Consider the following 8,014-nt stretch of genomic DNA (forward strand, 5'->3'; position numbering starts at 1 on the left):
TTTATATAAAATATATATATGAGCTCTGGTGATTGAGTGGCAAGGAGTGACACTGCCAACAGAAAGATAGGCAGTTCGAATCTACCAGCTGTTCCACAAGAGAAAAATGAGCAATCTCTTCTCGTGTAATAAACAGCCTCTAAAAACCACTGAGTCAATTATGAGACAGTTAAAACTCAAAAAACATGCAACAGTTTTGAACATGCTGTTTTAGGCTGCTGTGTGAATAGAGCAAGAGAACACTGCAAGGTTCAAATTAGGAAGGGAGTGGATCAGGGTTCTATTCTCTCTCCATACCTATTCAATCTGTATGCTGAGCAAATCATCTAAGAAGATAGACTCTGTGAACAGGAATGTGGCATCAGGATCAGAGGTAGACTCATTAATAACCTGCATTATGCAGATGAAACAACCTTGTTTGCTGAAAGTGGGGAGGAATTCAACACTAGCTGCAGAGTATTAAAGAATACAGCCTTCAATATGGATTGTATCTCAATGTCAAGAAAACAAAGATTCTCACCACTGGGCCAACTGGCAGCATCAGGATGGATGGAAAAGAGATTGAGATTGTTCACAGCTTTAGTTTGCTTGGCTCCACAGTCAACACTGTTTGCACCAGCAGCCAGGAAATTAAAATATGTATTGCAATGGGAAAGTTTGCTGTTAGGGACCTCTCCAAAGTACTGAAGAGCAATGGTGTCACTCTGGAGACTAAGGTGTTCCTGATACAGGCCATGGTCTTTCCAATCACTTGCTATGCATCAGAGAGCTGGACAATTACTAGGGAGGACAGAAGGAAAATTGATGCCTTTGAGCTGTAGTGTTGAAGAAGAGTATTGAATGTACCATGGACTGCTAAGAAAATGAACAGGTTCATCCTGGAGAGAGTTAAATCAGGCTGCTCCTTGGAGGCAAGGATTCTGAAGCTTTGTCTGACATACCTTGGACATGTTGCAAGGAGGGACCAGTCCTTGGAGAAGGACGTCATGCTTGGGAGTGTAGAGGGACAGTACAGGAGGGTAAGACCCTCTATGAGGTGGACTGATTCAGTGACTGGGGCAATGGGGGTAGGTATGTCGGAGACAGTGAAATTAGCACGGGACAGAATGGGGTTTAGGGCTGTTGTACATAGGGTCGCTATGAGTCACAAGCAACTCAACGGCACATAACAACAACAATGATGTTCTCAGTTTGAGGTCTAATGTCCGTCTTATTCAGGCCATGGTCTTTCTGATCACTTGCTATGCATCTACGAGCTGGAAAGTAAACAGGGAAGACAGAAGAAGAATTGATACCTTTGAACTGTTATGTTGGAGAAGTACACAGAACATCCTGTGGCCTACCAAAAGAACAAACAAATATGTCTTGGAGAGGGTGCAGCCTGCCTGAGTGCTCTTTGGAGGCAAAGATGATTAGGCTTCACTTCACATACTTTGGGCACATTGTTAGGGGAGGCTATTCCTTGAATAGGTCAGACAGATGGAGTGTTGGTGAAGAAGACCCTTAACTGAGTGGACTGACATGGCTACCACAATGAGCTCTAGAGTGTCAGGAGGTGAGAGGATGGCACAGGATAGGATAGAGTTCAGTTCTGTTGTTCATAGGGTCACTATGGGTCGTGCTTGACTATACAGCACCTTAAAACAACAATAATATATCTGAATTTAAAAACCATCTCAGGAACAGGTGTGAAACCTTGAACACTAATGAATGAAGACCAGATGAGCTGTGGGAAGATATCAAGAATATCATCCTCGAAGAATGCAAAAGGTCATTACAAAGACAGAGGAAGAAGAAAAGACCAAAATGGATGTCAGAAGAGACTTTGAATATTGCACTAGAGTGCCAAGAAGCCAAAGCAAAGGGAAGAAATCAAGAAGTTAAGAAACTGAATAGAAGATTTCAAAGGGAAGCTTGGGAAGACAAAGGAAAGTATCATAATGAAATATGAAAAGAACTGGAGCCGGAAAATAACATGTCCAAAGTATGTGAGACAGAGTTTTACTATCCTTGCCTCTGAGCAGCACCTGGTTGTACCACCTCCAAGACAGATTTGTTGGTTCTTTAGCCAAACCAGGACTCTTTGCCAACACCACACAATACAAAGGCATCAATTTTTCTTCTGTGATTCTTACTCATTGTCTAACTTAAAATACATAGGAAGCAACTGAAAATGCTGTGGCTTGGATCAGGTGCACTTCAGTCTTTAACATTTTGGAGAAGTACTTGATAGCAGATTTCCCACTGCAATATGTCTTTGATTTCTTGGTTGATGTTATCATGGATGTTAATTGTGGAGTCAAGTAAAGTGAAATCATTTACAACCTCAATAATGTCTCCATCTATTATGATAATGCCTGTTGGACCAGTGGTGAAGATTTTTGTCTTATTTTTGTTGAGATTGTAATCCATATTGAAAGCTATAGTCCTTGATTTTCTGCAGTATTTCAAATCTTTTTGCAAGCAAGGTGGTGTCATCTGCATAGCACAGGTTATTAATGAATCTTCCTTTAATCTATAGTCCAGCTTCTCAAATTATTTTCTCAGGATCCAGATTGTATAGGTATAGAAAAAGTATACAACCCCGTCACACACCTTTCCTGATTTTAAACCATGCAGTATTCCCTTGTTAAGTTTAGACAACTGCTTAATGGTCTATGCCTGAGCACATGAATTTCAATTCTTCTCAATGTTATTCATAATTTTTATAAGATCCATCAAGCCCAACACTTTTTCATACTCAGTAAAACACAAGCAAACATCTTTCTGAGAGTCTCTGCTTTCAGCCAATATCCATCTAATATCAACAATGATATCCCATATGCCAAGGCATCTTCTGAATCCAACTTGAATTTCTGGAAATTGCCTATTGTTGTACTGTTTTAGACACTTTTTAATCACCTTCAGCAACATTTTACTATTATTGGATCTTATTTATACTATCCAATAATTTGCATACTCTGTTTGATCATCTTTTTGGAATGAGAACAAATAAACTGGGGAAAGTAGAAGGTCTGTGAATTAGAGGAAGGCCCTCATCAAAACGTGTTGGCACAGTGACTGCAACTTTGGGCTTGAGCAGGGTGGAGATTGTTAGAATGGCACAAGAGAGTGAGTTGGAGGTAACTTGATGACTCCTAACAACAGTAATTATCTGCTATCCTGCTTCCAATCAATTCTACTGAGCTTCCTGAAATTTTTTTCTTCTATCAAAATTACAAATTCTATAGCTTTGCACCACATAGCCATTGATAATCAGAATCTATTTTTCTTCCTAAAATGCTACTTGCTCTGCATTACCCAATCATATGAACGTGGTCCTTTCTAGAAGGCCCAAAACACATCACAGGGAATGGAGACATCAGGATACTCTTGACTTCCAATTTCTGCTTTCAGAATATAAATTGTTCCCTTTGCCATTTTAAAAGGAAAATATTATCTTTGAGACTTAGGCCCTCCAGATATCCTGGCCTCTAATTTTCCTTAATGAACTTATTCATCATCATTCTCTATATTCAACCAAGACTTCCTTTCTGAGATCTCTAACTTACCTAAACAAACTTATCATCATATTGGGAAATTTTAAAGCAACATAAAAACACAAATAATGTATATAAAACACAATAATATACATAGCTCAGATCACTTTTGCTCAAAAAATTACTATTGTATTTATTCCAATTCGATAATTTATTCCGGTGTCCATCACTTCGGCTTTCTTTATTATTCACAGGGTTTTTTAAGGCCTGTTGTTTCAGAAGTAGATGGCCTATCCTCCTTAGTCTGTCTTAATTGTGAAGCAACACTGAAATCGCTCCTCAATGGGAGACCATGCTGGCACTTAAAATCCCAGAAGAACACAACACGTAAACCACACCAGTAAACTGACAGATAAGTGCTGCATTCATAAGAGCAGATGAGAAGCAAGCAGGCATACGCATACCTAAGTTCTAAAATAAACAACAACATGAAAATCACTGCCCTGATACAAGGAACTGTCAAGTAAGTGTTGTATCCCTAAGATCAAACCACTAACACACGCACACTAATAGATATTGCATGGACGGCATCTGGCTATCTCCTAAGTCAAGGCACAGCTGTCCCATTCCCAATAAAGGTGATCCATTAGATTGTGGAAATTATTGAACAAGATCATAAATATCACATGCAAGCAAAATCTTGAGAAAGATTATTGGAAAATGGCTAGAATAGTACATTAACAGAGAACTGCCAGAAATCTAAACTGGATTTAGAAGATGCTGTGGCACCAGAGAAATCATTGCTGATGTCAGATAGAACTTGGCTGAAAGCAGAGAGCACCAAAAGGATGTCTGTGTGTGTTTTCTTGATTATACAAAGGCATTTCAGTGAGGGGACCATAAAAAACTATGGCTAACATTGAGAATGGTAATCTCAGAACACTTAATTATTCTCATGTTAAATCTATACTTAAACCAAGAAGATTTTGTTGTTCTTTTGAGATTTTGGAAAAGAGTACAATATATTCAAAGGACTGACACAAAAAAAACCAAATAAACAAATATGTCTTGGAGAAAGTACAGTCAGGGTTCTCCTTGGAGGGAGAGATGGCGTAGCTTCACCTCACATACTTTCAGTATGTTGTTATAGGGCTCAGTCCTTGGAAAAGGACATCATGCTTGGAAATGTGGAGGGTCCATGAAAAAGAAGAAAATCCTCAACAAGACGAGTTGACACAATGATTAGAACAATGGCCTGGGCTCATGTATATCAGAAGGATATACATGAGAGGATAGCACAGGTTTCTCACAGGGTTGCTATGAGATGTAGTCAAAATGAGAGCACATAATAATTACAACTATAAAATTGCTTGCTACAAAGTCTCACCATTTTGAAGTTTTCCACCACTTTATACATATAAACTTAAGTCACACATTGATGAAAAATAAAGGCTACCTTTATCTACTCAATCTTGTCCTCCCTTCTTTCTATTCTTTCACTTAAATTTTTGTATATGTTTCCTTTTTTATTTTGTAAGGGATATCTATCTGTGTTTCATTAACTATGCAAAGGCATTTGACTGTGCAGATCACAACAAATTGTGGTTAACCTTGAGGAGAATGGGAAGCCCGTAACACTTGAATGTGCTTATGTGAAACCTATACTTGGACCAGGAAACAGTCCTCAGAACAGAGCAGGGAAACACTACATCATTCAAAATCAGGAAGGATTGTATCAGGGATCTGTCCTGTCTCCACACCTTATCAATCTATATGCAGAGCAGATCATTCGGGAGCCTGGGATTTATGAGGAGGAGGATGGCATCAGGACTGGAGTAAGACTCATCAACTTATGTTATGCAGACAACACAACACAACCCTGCAGACAATACAACTGAGATGGACCTGAAGCGCTTACTGCAGAAGGTCAAGTATTGTCTTCTTCAGTAGCATTGAAGCTCTGCATCAAGAAGACAAAGCTTTGCACCACTGGGCCAATTGGCAGCACCAAGATTGATGGAGAAGAGATTGAGGTTGTTAACAGTTATAGCTTGCTTGGCTCCACAATCAACACTCTTGGCACCAGCAGTCAGGAAATCAAGAGATGACTTGCATTGAGTTAATCTGCTGTCAGGAACCTTTCCAGAGTGCTGAGAAGCAATGATGTCGGTGTAGAGACTAAGGTGCTCCTGATTCAGGCCATGATCTTTGCAATTATTGCTATGCATCAGAGAGCTGGATAGTGACTCACGATGATGGAAGAATTGATGCCTTTGGGTTGTGGTGCTGGAGAAGAGTCTTGAACATACCATGGACTGCTAAGAAAACAAATAGGTCTATCTTGGAGAGAGTGAAACCAAGTTTCTCCTTGGAGGTTAGGATTTTGAAACTCTGTCTCAGAAAGTTAGGGAATGTGACCAGAAGGGACTGATCCTTGGAGAATAACATAATGCTCAGAAGGGCGGATGGACAGCACAGAAGACAACCCTGGGTGAGATGGCTTGATCGAGTAACTAGGGCAATGAAGGTAGGTGTCAGAGTCAGTGAGACTGGTTCAGGACAGAGCAGGATTCAGAGCTATTGTACATAGAGTCACTATGAGTCACAGGCAGCACATAAAAACAACAACTGGTGCAACTACTATGGAAGGCAGTATGGTGCTTTCTCAAAAAGTTGCAAATAGAAATAACATTTGACCTAGCAATTCCACTATTGGAAATATATCCCAAAGAAACCATAACCATCATCCAAGCAGACATATGCACACCCTTGTTTATCACGGCTTTTTCACAATAGCAAAGAGTTGGAAACAACCTAAGTGCCCATCAACAAAAGAATGGATAGAGAAGCTCTGGTATATTCACACAGCAGAATACTATGCTGCATTGTAAAACAAGGAACTCATGAAATAGTATTCAAAATGGGTGACCCTGGAGGACATTATGCTGAGTGAAGTATCTCAGTCACAAAAGGACAAATACCACATAGTGCCACCGTTGTAAAACGGGACTGACATCAGGGTTGGAGGGAGACTGAGAAAGATGGGATAAATAATACATTGAAATAAATATATCGAAATTAATTAATGCATTGTAACAGGTGAGGGAGATAACTATTTAAAAGGGATATATGATTAGGTATTATTGTTACGAGAAGAGTCCAGAAAGAAGGCTGCATAGTGGAGTGGACCTGAGGGGGCAAGGGAAATTGTATAACAATGAAAGAATTTTTCTTTTACTTTTCAAAGAGAAGAGCTAACTGGGGGGGAAGGGGTGGGCAGGGAGAAAAGTGCAACAACGAATGAATGGAAATCCAAAGTCTCTATAAATTTTCATTACAATATAATAATAAAATCATTGCCTCCAGGGAGGTTGGTTTCACCCTCTCCAGGGCTAACCTATTTGTTCTGGTAGTCCACGGTATGTTCAACACTCTTCTCTAGCACTACAACTCAGAGGCTTTAATTCTTCTGTCATTCTTGGTCATTGTCCATGCATAGGATAAAATTGCAAAGACCATGGCCTGGATCAGGTGCACATTAGTGTCCAGACTGGGACCGTTGCTCGTCAGTACTCTAGAGAGGTCCCTGACAGCAGATTTTCCCAATACAATTTGTCTTTTGATTTCTTGACTGCGGGCACCAAGAGTGTTTATTATGGAGTCAAGCAAGCTATAGCTGTTAACAATCTTAATCTCTTCTCTATCAAAAAACTGCCAATTAGTTCAGTGGCAAGAATGTTGTTTTCTTGATGTTACACTTCAATTGAGACTATATTCCTTGACCTTCTACAGCAAGCACTTCAGGTCCTCTTCAATTTCAGCAAGCAAGGTTGTGTCATCTGCATAATGTAGGATGTTGATGAGTCTTTCTCCAATCCTGATGCCACATTCCTCTTCATAAAGTCCAGCCTCCCAAATGATCTGTTCTGCATTTACATTGAAAAGGTATGAAGATAGGATGCATCCTTGAAGCATACCCTTCCCAGTTTTTAAACCATGCAGTGTTTCCTTGCTCTGTTCTGATGACTGTCTCTTGGTTCAAGTATAAGTTTCGCGTTAGCCCAATCAAGTGTTCTTGCATTCCCATTCTCCTCAAGATTAGCCACAACTTGTTGTGATCCACACAAATGCCTTTTTAAATACAGATGGACATCCCGCTGGTATTCTGTTTTTGGCCAAGATCCATCTAACTTTGGCTATAATGTTCCTAGTGCCACAGCCTCTTCTAAACTTAGCTTACATATACTTTCAGGTTTTTCCCAGCCTGCTTTCAAGATTTATTGTTTTTCCTCTTTGGTTTTGGTTATTATTTTAATTTCTAATGAGTTTGCTTATGATACGTCTTAGTTATTTTCTTTTGGAGTCTATTTTATTTGGTGAGTTGAGTTGTTAAGTTCTTGTCTCATCTTTCATGATATTGGGGAAGTTTCCCCCAAATAAATCTTCAACCATAAGCCTGGAGAAGTGGAGAATATCCCTTGCTCTTGGATAGGAAGGCTCAGTGTTGTGAAAATGGCAATACTACCAAAGGCAAT

This window comes from Elephantulus edwardii, unplaced genomic scaffold (assembly GCF_000299155.1).
Source record: "Elephantulus edwardii isolate Elephantulus edwardi_28Jun2011 unplaced genomic scaffold, EleEdw1.0 scaffold00097, whole genome shotgun sequence".
Lineage (NCBI taxonomy): Eukaryota > Metazoa > Chordata > Mammalia > Macroscelidea > Macroscelididae > Elephantulus > Elephantulus edwardii.